This window comes from Salmo trutta, chromosome 12, assembly GCF_901001165.1.
Source record: "Salmo trutta chromosome 12, fSalTru1.1, whole genome shotgun sequence".
Classification (NCBI taxonomy): domain Eukaryota; kingdom Metazoa; phylum Chordata; class Actinopteri; order Salmoniformes; family Salmonidae; genus Salmo; species Salmo trutta.
Window position 1 is genome coordinate 34996875 of NC_042968.1, and position 9222 is coordinate 35006096.

Sequence of the window (9222 nt, forward strand, 5' to 3'; positions counted from 1 at the left end):
ACTGTTACAGGTAGAGTTGTCTCATCAGACTGTAACAGGTAGAGTTTGTCATCAGACTGTTACAGGTAGAGTTGTGTCATCAGACTGTAACAGGTAGAGTTGTCTCATCAGACTGTTAGAGGTAGAGTTGTCTCATCAGACTGTTACAGGTAGAGCCTTCTCACTGCAATTCAGTTGACATGGAATAGCAACTTTTACTATATCTGCAGCAGCCTCACTAGCAGTTCTCTCACGTGTTTGATATTGGCTGAGGCTAAGACAGAGATTTTTTTTTTTAACCTTTATTTAACTATCAATCCAAGATGGCGTAGCAGTTCAGACGTCCTGTCGTGTCCCGTGTATATATATATATATTTACATATTTTTTCATCACTTATCTTTTTACATTTTTTTTAATTCTAAATACTCAACCTCAAAGCACTCTCCTGCAACCCGCCTCATCAATTTAAAAAAAAAAGAAAGTATTACTTACCTCATCTGAATTCCACGACAGAAGCTAGCCAGAGGTTAGCCATTTTCACTGGCTAACGTTGAAGTTCAGCTAGCTACGGTTAGCTGTCCTCAGCTATCCATTAGCTCGAAAAGCTATCGCCAGTTTTTGTATAGCGCGACTCAGACCAGAGCATATCGGACCTATTCTCTCTCCTTTCCTCGATTTCTACCGCAGGCTCTGGACATTTACACCTGGATCTTGCAGCTAACTAGCTGCTACCTGAGTGACTATTGGCAACGTCGGTCACGGAATTTAACACACACTATTACGGAGCTTGCTAGCTAGCCAGCTGAAGAGTTCCGTCAGCCACTCGTGGGCTATTCCTGAGCTAGCCAGCTGAAGTGTCTCCTGGGCTACAACTCACCTATCCTGACCCGTTTTACTGCCGATGCGGAGCCCCATTGGGTCTTCACGACTGGATCACCGACGTTATCTGCCCGAGGGAGTTGTCCAACTGGCCCCTCCGTCGCGACGTAACCTGATCGCCCATCTGCGGCCAGCTAATCGTTAGCTGTCTTTTCGGCTGCGATCTGAATAGGTCTGTCGGACACTTTTCTTGGGCCACTATAACTAACTATTTTGCCAACTTGGACAGGTCCCCCCTTCCACACGGAACCCCACTAACCCACAGACGGAAACGCACGAGGCGGCTAAAAACAGACCTCCCTCCCATCTTCCACCAGCTTGCTACCTATGGCCCGGCTAGCTGTCTGAATCTCACTGGACCCTCTGATCACTCGGCTAAGCATGCCTCTCCTTAATGTCAATATGCCTTGTCCATTGCTGTTCTGGTTAGTGTTTATTGGCTTATTTCACTGTAGAGCCTCTAGCCCTGCTCATTATACCTTATCCAACCTCTCAGTTCCTCCACCCACACATGCTATGACATCTTCTGGTTTCAATGATGTTTCTAGAGACAATATCTCTCTCATAATCACTAAATGCCTAGGTTTACCTCCTCTGTACTCACATCCCACCATACCTTTGTCTGTACATTATACCTTGAAGCTATTTTATCGCCCCCAGACACCTGCTCCTTTTTCTCTCTATTCTGGACGTCACAGACGACCAATTCTTATAGCTTTTAGCCGTACCCTCATACTTATTCTTCTCTGCTCCGCTGGGGATGTAGAGGTGAATCCAGGCCCTGCAGTGCCTGGCTCCACACCTACTCCCCAGGCGCTCTCTTTTGATGACTTCTGTAACCGTAATAGCCTTGGTTTCATGCATGTTAACATTAGAAGCCTCCTCCCTAAGTTTGTTTTATTCACTGCTTTAGCACACTCTGCCAACCCGGATGTCCTAGCTGTATCTGAATCTTGGCTTAGGAAGTCCACCAAAAACTGTGAAATCTTCATCCCTAACTACAACGTTTTCAGACAAGATAGAACGACCAAAGGGGGCGGTGTTGCAATCTACTGCAGAGATAGCTTGCAGAGTTCTGTCCTGCTATCCAGGTCTGTACCCAAACAATTTGAACTTCTACTTTTAAAAATCCACCTCTCCAAAAACAAGTCTCTCACCGTTGCCGCCTGCTATAGACCCCCCTCGGCCCCTAGCTGTGCTCTGGACACCATATGTGAACTGATTGCCCCCCATCTATCTTCAGAGCTCGTGCTACTAGGCGACCTAAACTGGGACATGCTTAACACCCCAGCCATTCTACAATCCAAGCTTGATGCCCTCAATCTCACACAAATTATTAATGAACCCACCAGGTACAACCCCAAAGCCGCAAACACTGGCACCCTCATAGATATCATCCTAACCAATGTGCCCTCTAATTACACCTCTGCTGTTTTCAACCAAGATCTCAGCGATCACTGCCTCATTGCCTGCACCCGTAATGGGTCAGCGGTCAAACAACCTCCACTCATCACTGTCAAACGCTCCCTGAAACATTTTAACGAGCAAGCCTTTCTAATCGACCTGGCCCTGGTATCCTGGAAGGATATTGACCTCATCCCGTCAGTAGAGGATGCCTGGTTATTTTTTAAAAATGCCTTCCTCTCCATCTTAAATAAGCATGCCCCTTTCAAGAAATTTAGAACCAGGAACAGATATAGCCCTTGGTTCTCCCCAGACCTGACTGCCCTTAACCAACACAAAAATATCCTGTGGCGTTCTGCATTAGCATCGAACTGCCCCCGCGATATGCAACTTTTTAGGGAAGTTAGAAACCAATACACACAGGCAGTTAGAAACGCCAAGGCTAGCTTTTTCAAACAGAAATTTGCTTCGTGCAACTCCAACTCTAAAAAGTTCTGGGACATTGTAAAGTCCATGGAGAATAAGAACACCTCCTCCCAACTGCCCACTGCACTGAGGATAGGAAACTCTGTCACCACCGATAAGCCCACTATAATTGAGAATTTCAATAAGCATTTCTCTACGGCTGGCCATGCTTTCCACCTAACTACCCCTACTGCATTCAACAGCACTGCACCCCCCACAGCTACTCGCCCAAGCCTCCCCCATTTCTCCTTCTCCCAAATCCATTCAGCTGATGTTCTGAAAGAGCTGCAAAATCTGGACCCCTACAAATCAGCTGGGCTTGACAATCTGGACCCTTTCTTTCTAAAATTATCTGCCGAAATTATTGCAACCCCTATTACTAGCCTGTTCAACCTCTCTTTCGTGTCGTCTGAGATTCCCATAGATTGGAAAGCAGCTGCTGTCATCCCCCTCTTCAAAGGAGGTGACACTCTTGACCCAAATTGCTACAGACCTATATCCATCCTACCCTGCCTTTCTAAGGTCTTCGAAAGCCAAGTCAACAAACAGATTACCGACTATTTTGAATCCCACCGCACCCTCTCCGCTATGCAATCTGGTTTCAGAGCTGGTCATGGGTGCACCTCAGCAACGCTCAAGGTCCTAAACGACATCGTAACCGCCTTCGATAAGAAACATTACTGTGCTGCCGTATTCATTGACCTGGCCAAAGCTTTTGACTCTGTTAATCACCACATCCTCATCGGCAGACAGTAGCCTTGGTTTCTCAAACGATTGCGTCGCCTGATTCACCAACTACTTCTCTGACAGAGTTCAGTGTGTCAAATCGGAGGGCCTACTGTCTGGACCTCTGGCAGTCTCTATGGGGGTACCACAGGGTTCAATTCTTGGGCCAACTCTTTTCTCTGTATACATAAATGATGTCGCTCTTGCTGCTGGTGAATCTCTGATCCACCTCTACGCAGACGACACCATTCTGTATACTTCTGGCCCTTCTTTGGACACTGTGTTAACAACCCTCCAGACGAGCTTCAATGCCATTCAACTCTCCTTCCGTGGTCTCCAACTGCTCCTAAACACAAGTAAAACTAAATGCATGCTCTTCAACCGATCGCTGCCTGCACCTGCCCGCCCATCCAGCATAACTTCTCTGGACGGTTCTAACTTAGAATTTGTGGACAACTACAAATACCTAGGTGTCTGGTTAGACTGTAAACTCTCCTTCCAGACTCACATCAATCATCTCCAATCCAAAGTGAAATCTAGAATTGGCTTCCTATTTCGCAACAAAGCATCCTTCACTCATGCTGCCAAACATACCCTCGTAAAACTGACCATCCTACCAATCCTCGACTTCGGCGATGTCATTTACAAAATAGCCTCCAATACCCTACTCAACAAGCTGGATGCAGTCTATCACAGTGCCATCCGTTTTGTCACCAAAGCCCCATATACAACCCACCACTGCGACCTGTATGCTCTCGTTGGCTGGCCTTCACTTCATAATCGTCGCCAAACACATTGGCTCCAGGTCATCTACAAGACCCTGCTATGTAAAGTCCCCCCTTATCTCCGCTCACTGGTCACCATAGCAGCACCCACCTGTAGCACGCGCTCCAGCAGGTATATCTCTCTGGTCACCCCTAAAGCCAACTCCTCCTTTGGTCGTCTCTCCTTCCAGTTCTCAGCTGCCAATGACTGGAACGAACTACAAAAATCTCTAAAACTGGAAACACTTATCTCCCTCACTAGCTTTAAGCACCAGCTGTCAGAGCAGCTCACAGATCTCTGCACCTGTACATAGCCCATCTTTAATTGAGCCCAAACTACTACCTTTTCCCCTACTGTATTTATTTATTTTATTTATTTTGCTCCTTTGCACCATATTATTTATATTTTAACTTTCAACTTTCTTCAAACTACAAATCTACCTTTCCAGTGTTTTTCTTGCCATACTTTATTTACTCTGCCACCATGGCATTTTTTTTGCCTTTACCTCCATTATCTCACATCATTTGCTCACATTGTATATAGTCTTATTTTTTTCTACTGCATCATTGATTGTATGTTGTTTTACTCCATGTGTAACTCTGTGTTTTTGTATGTTGTCGAACTGCTTTGCTTTATCTTGGCCAGGTCGCAATTGTAAATGAGAACTTGTTCTCAACTTGCCTACCTGGTTAAATAAAGGTGAAATAAAATAAATAAAATAAACTAGGCAAGTCAGTTAAGAACAAATTCTTATTTACATTGACGGCTATCGGGGAACAGTGGGTTAACTGCCTTGTTCAGGAGCAGAACGACAGATTTTTACCCGGTGAGCTCGGAGATTCGATCTAGCAACCTTTCAGTTACTGGTCCAACACTCTAACCACTAGGCTACCTGCTGGTTACTGGTCCAACACTCTAACCACTCGGCTACCTGCTGGTTATTGGTCCAACGCTCTAACCACTAGGCTACATGCTGGTTACTGGTCCAAAGCTCTAACCACTAGGCTACCTGCTGGTTACTGGTCCAACGCTCTAACCACTAGGCTACCTGCTGGTTACTGGTCCAACGCTCTAACCACTAGGCTACCTGCTGGTTACTGGTCCAACGCTCTAACCACTAGGCTACATGCTGGTTACTGGTCCAAAGCTCTAACCACTAGGCTACCTGCTGGTTACTGGCCTAACGCTCTAACCACTAGGCTACATGCTGGTTACTGGTCCAACACTCTAACCACTAGGCTACCTGCTGGTTACTGGTCCAACGCTCTAACCAGTAGGCTACCTGCTGGTTACTGGCCTAACGCTCTAACCACTAGGCTACCTGCTGGTTACTGGCCCAAAGCTCTAACCACTAGGCTACCTGCTGGTTACTGGTCCAACGCTCTAACCAGTAGGCTACCTGCTGGTTACTGGCCTAACGCTCTAACCACTAGGCTACCTGCTGCATGTGTAAATACCTCTACTATAGTAGATCCTTTCTCATATCAAGGTTGGGACATTTACAGTATAATAAACTCATTATTATTGGATTTATTGCTGTCTACAGCTTTGTTCTTTTAATAATGTTGCCACTGCCAGTCAATACAAAAATCCCCTTTCATTCGTATCAATCTCATTTCAATCTAATTGCCAAGACTAAATGAAGTCCTTTGTTTGAGTCTCTATTGAATAGTAAGGTTTCTTGTTAAGCAATTTTTCCAGGAGGGTTTTTTCAGCTCTATTGGCTACAATCCCCTTCTATGGGGATCATGAAAGGCAATAGTGACTTAAAATTCTGTGAGTGTGTGGTGTGTGTGTAAGCGCGTAAGTTTGTGCGTGTCTATATGTGTGTGTAACCTTGCCCTGAGGCATTACTATTGTATTAGCAGTTGGAACATGTAGCCTTCACCTTTACTCTCGACTCAACGTCCAACATAACACAGACATACTTATAATATACTGCTTCAACTCTCGGTCACTGTCACACCAGCCTTCGCTTTGGCTCCCCCTACTGTCCAGCTCAGGCGTTCTAGTAGCTGCCGAACCTACTGCTGGCAAACACCCTTCACTCATCAACCCTCGAGAGCGAAAGTTGTTGGGTTGGTCACAGGAAAGTCAGGGGAGGTATCTCTCTGTGTCAATCTGTGCCACCTCCGTGGAAAGTCCGGACCAGGCCACCCACGTCCCTATTCCGGAGGAAAACCGAAACCAATGGTGGACTTTTCGAAGACTCGTGCCACGTGCTTGCCCCCTCACCGCCCATGGCACTGCACTATCGATCTACTGTCTGGTTCTGCCCTCCCACGGGGGCACATCTACCCTCTCTCGCATGCAGAGACCGAAGCCATAGAGGCCTCCGTCCAGGAGGCGCTGGCCCAAGGATTCATCTGTCTGTCCACCTCTCTGTCCACCTCTCTGGCCACCAGCTTATTTTTCATGAAGGAAGGAAGTCTCCGCCCCTGTATCGATCACACTGAATAAGGCTACTGTTAAATTCAGTTATCCCTGCCTCTCATACCCACTGTAATCGAACAGATGCACAGTGCTAAGTACTTTACTAAATTGGATTTACGCAGCGCCTACAACCTGGTGCGCATTAGAGAGGAGGATGAATGGAAGACCGCCTTCAGCACCAGCACCGGGCACTGCGAATACAGGGTAATGCCTGACAAATGCACCCTCGGTGTTTCAATCCTTCCTAACGAGATGTTTAGAGATATGTTTGGTCGCTGTGTAGTGGTGTACATAGACGACATCTTGGTGTACTCCACTACACGCGAGCAACATGTCTCTCATGTCAGGTCCGGAGAGGTTGATGGGGCATCACCTGTACGCCAAGACGAAGATGTGCCTTTTCTTTCAGCAGGCAGTCTCCTTCCTAGGCTATCGGATATCCACAGCGGGAGTGGAGATGTAAGAGCAGAGGGTCAGTGCAGTACAGTCGTGGCCTGTTCCAGCCAACATCAAGGCGATGCAGCACTTCCTTGGTTTTTCCAACTATTTCAGGCACTTCATTAGGGGTTTCAGCACAGTAGTGGCCCCTCTCACCTCCCTCCTGAAGGGAGGTCCTCGACAGCTGTGCTGGACTGGGTAGGCCAACAAAGCCTTCCATACGCTCAAGGAACTTTTTACTAACCCACCTGTTCTGGCTCACCCTGACCCGTCTCTGCCCTTCATCATGGAGGTGGACGCCTCCGAGGTTGGAGTAGGGGCTGTTCTCTCCCAACGCACTGGATCGCCACCTAAACTCCATCCATGCGCCTTCTACTCACGGAAGCTGTCTCCTTCGGAGCTGAATTACGACGTGGGCGATCGTGAGTTGTTGGCCATCAAGAAGGCGCTAAAGCATGGCGGTACTGGCTGGACGGTGCTAAACACCCATTCCTTGTCTGGATGGACCACAGGAACTTGGTGTACTGAGGCTGAACCCGCGTCAGGCCAGGTGGGCCCTATTCTTTGCCATGTTTGACTTTACCCTCTCCTACCGGCCGGGATCAAAGAACATTAGGCTGATGCGTTGTCCCGGGTGCATGACACAGATGATCGACGGGAAAAAGTGTCACCCATTATTCCTGTCCTGCATTGTGGCTCCTGTTGTGTGGAATGTGGACGCGGACATCCGTCAAGCCCTACAACAGAAGCTCTCACCTGCCCACTGTCCCAAGGGGCGTATCTACGTTTCCTCTGATGTGTGGGACCGTCTCCTCGCCTGGGCACACACAGCACCTGTGTCGGGGCACCCGGGTATAGCCCGTACTTTCGACTGTCTCTCCGCCAAGTACTGGTGGCCCACCTTGGCCCGGGACGTCCCTGTTTACGTCTCTTCCTGCCCTACCTGCGCACAGAGCAAGACACATAGACACCTCCCTATTGCAAACTCCACCTGCTGCCAGTTCCACATTGACCCTGGTCCCATCTCTCCGTGGACTTTGTCACAGACCTTCCCCCTCGGAGGGGCACACCACCATCCTGGTCATTGTGGACTGGTTTTCCAAAGCCTGTTTGATTCCTCTGCCTGGTCTCCCTAAGGCCCTGCAGACCGCGGAGTCTCTCTTCTCTCACGTCTTCTGGCACTACAGGATCCAGGAGGACATGTCTGACCGTGGTCCTCAGTTCACCTCCCGTGTCTGGAAGACCTTCATGGAACGACTGGGGGTTACGGTCAGTCACACCTCCGGGTACCGTCCCCAATCAAATGGGCAGGTGGAAAGGGTAAATCAGGAACTGGGTAGGTACCTTCGTAGTTACTGTCAGGACCGGCCGGGGGAGTGGGCTACGGAGCTGCCCGCAAGGAGCTGCCCCCAATATGCACAAAACTCCCTCCGTCACTCCTCCACTCACCTCACACCCTTTCAGTGTGTTCTAGGCTATCAGCCGGCCCTGGCACCCTGGCACCGGAGTCAGAACGAGGCTCATGCAGTGGACGATTGGTTCCGGCGTGCCGAGGAGGTATGGAACACCACGCACACCCATCTCCAGCGCATCGTCCTCCGGCAGAAGGCGCAGGCCGATCGTCACCGCAGTGTTGCCCCGGTCTTTCACCCCAATGACGTGGTCTGTCTTTCTACGAAGGACCTGCCCCTCCGCCTGCCCTGCCGGAAGCTGAGCCCGCGGTTTGTGGGGCCGTTCAAAGTCCTGAGGAGAGTCAATGAGGTGACGTACAGATTACAGCTCCCCGTCAAATACCGTATCTCACCCTCATTTCATGTATCTCCCCTCAGGCCGGTAGCAGCTGGTCCCTTGGCTAGTGCTGGACCCCAAGACGCACCTCCCACTCCCTTGGATGTCGAGGGGGCCCCGGCGTACTCCGTCCGTAACCTGTTGGACTCATGGCATCGTGGGGGGCTTCTCCAGTACCTGGTCGACTGGGAGGGTTTTGGTCCTGAAGAGCGGCACTGGGTTCTAGAGCGGGAGGTCCTGGATCATTCTCTCAAATAGGGCTTTGACAGGCATCGTCCCGACCGACCCGCACCGCATCTCCGGGGTCGTCCCCAATCGTCGGCGGTGTCCCACTCCTGGAGCAG